Here is a 2500-nt window from a genome sequence, read left to right as displayed (position 1 = left end):
TCTCTCTTGTGGCTCGCGGGGCTGTTAGGGTGGCACAGAAATCCCTCGGAATGGGAAAACGGGTCATTTTCGTGTCGCCACATTGCATACGAACCGCATGAAACTTCCAGAGGCATTTGCAGCAGGAATGCATGTGCACTCAAAAAAGTGAATATTTCTCACGGATAGACCCCGTGATACGCTAGAAATTGGCGGGGATGTCTCTCTTGTGGCTCACGGGGCTGTTAGGGTGGCACAGAAATCCCTCGGAATGGGAAAACGGGTCATTTTCGTGTCGCCACATTGCATGCGAACCGCATGCAACTTCCAGAGGCATTTGCAGCAGAAATGCATGTGCAGTCAAAAAAAATTGATATTTTTCACGGATAGACCCCGTGAAACGCTAGAAATTGGCGGGGATGTGTCTCTTGTGGCTCACGGGGCTGTTCGGGTCGCACAGAAATCCCTGGGAATGGGAAAACGGGTCATTTTCGTGTTGCCACATTGCGTACGAACCGCATGAAACTTCCAGAGGCATTTGCAGCAGGAATGCATGTGCACTCAAAAACTTCTATATGTTTCACGGATAGACCCCGTGAAACGCTAGAAATTGGCGGGGATGTGTCTCTTGTGGCTCACGGGGCTGTTAGGGTGGCACAGAACTCCCTCGGAATGGGAAAAGGGGTCATTTTCGTGTTGCCACATTGCATAGGAACGCCATGAAACTTCCAGAGGCATTTGCAGCAGAAAGGCACGTGCACTCAAAAATTTTAATATTTTTCACGCATAGACCCCGTCAAACGCTAGAAGTTGGCGGGGATGTCTCTCTTGTGGCTCACGGGGCTGTTAGGGTCGCACAGAAATGCCTCGGAATGGGAAAACGGGTCATTTTTGTGTGGCCACATTGCATAGGAACGGCATGAAACTTCCAGAGGCATTTGCAGCAGGAATGCATGTGCACTCAAAAACGTCTATATTTTTCACGGATAGACCCCGTGAAACGCTATAAATTGGCGGGGATGTCTCTCTTGTGGCTCACGGGCGCTGTTAGTTAGGGTCGCACAGAAATCCCTCGGAATGGGAAAAGGGGTCATTTTCGTGTTGCCACATTGCGTACGAACGGCATGAAACTTCCAGAGGCATCTGCAGCAGAAATGCATGTGCACTCAAAACGTCTATATTTTTCACGGATAGACCCCGTGAAACGCTAGAAATTGGCGGGGATGTGTCTCTTGTGGCTCACGGGGCTGTTAGGGTCGCACAGAAATCCCTCGGAATGGGAAAACGGGTCATTTTCGTGTTGCCACAATTGGCATACGAACGGCATGAAACTTCCAGAGGCATTTGCAGCAGAAATGCATGTGCACTCAAAAACGTGAATATTTTTTCACGGATAGACCCCGTCAAACGCTCGAATTTGGCGGGGATGTTTCTCTTGTGGGTCACGGGGCTGTTCGGCTCGCACAGAACTCCCTTGGTCCACCTGATTCGTGCATACAGGCAGCAACTAAAACTCTGTAAACCTGCTGTGAGGACATCTAAACAGTGGACCAGTGAGGCTGTGGAAGATTTGCGGGCGTGCTTAGACTGTACTGACTGGGATATGTTCACGACTGCTACCAATAGTCTGGATGAACTCACAGAGGCTGTGTACATCAGCTTCTGTGAGGACTGCTGTATCCCAACACGTACCAGGGTGAACTTTAACAACAACAAGCCCTGGTTCTCAGCAAAGCTCAAAAGGTTGAGGTTGGAGAAGGAGGAAGCGTTTAGGAGTGGGGATAGAGACAGATTCAAGGAGTCGAAGAACAGGTTTAGCAAAGCGGTGAGAGAGGCTAAACGACTGTACTCAGAGACACTAAAACACCAGTTCTCTACTAACGACGCTGCTTCTGTCTGCCAAAGGGCTCAGGCACATCACCAACTACAAACCCAGAGCGCCCCACACCACTAACGACTCCCGCCTAGCCAACGACCTGAACGAGTTCTACCGTAGATTTGAAAGACAATTGGACTGTCCTGAACCACCCCTTCCCACCCAAGAGGCCCCATCCCCCACCCATACTACAGAAACGACTCTCTCCTTTCAGGAGGGAGAAGTTAATGGGCTTTTCAAGAGGCAGAATCCACGCAAAGCAGCCGGGCCGGACTCTGTCTCTCCAGCCACCCTCAGGCACTGCGCTGACCAGCTGTCTCCGGTGTTCACCAACATCTTTAACACCTCCCTGGAGACATGCCATGTACCAGCCTGTCTCAAGTCCTCCACCATCATCGCTGTGCCCAAAAAGCTAAGGCCAACAGGACTAAATGATTACAGACCGGTCGCCCTTACATCTGTGGTAATGAAGTCTTTTGAGCGCCTGCTCCTGGCACACCTCAAAGCCATCACAGACCCTCTCCTGGACCCCCTTCAGTTTGCCTACAGAGCCAACAGGTCTGTGGACGACGCAGTTAACATGGCCCTCCACTTCACCCTACAGCATGTGGACGCCCCAGCATCCTACGCCAGGATCCTGTTTGT

Source organism: Petromyzon marinus, unplaced genomic scaffold (assembly GCF_048934315.1).
Source record: "Petromyzon marinus isolate PM22_M1 ecotype Great Lakes invasive population unplaced genomic scaffold, UKy_Petmar_22M1.pri1.0 PM_G_Scaffold_8, whole genome shotgun sequence".
NCBI lineage: Eukaryota > Metazoa > Chordata > Hyperoartia > Petromyzontiformes > Petromyzontidae > Petromyzon > Petromyzon marinus.
This window is presented reverse-complemented; position numbering follows the sequence as displayed.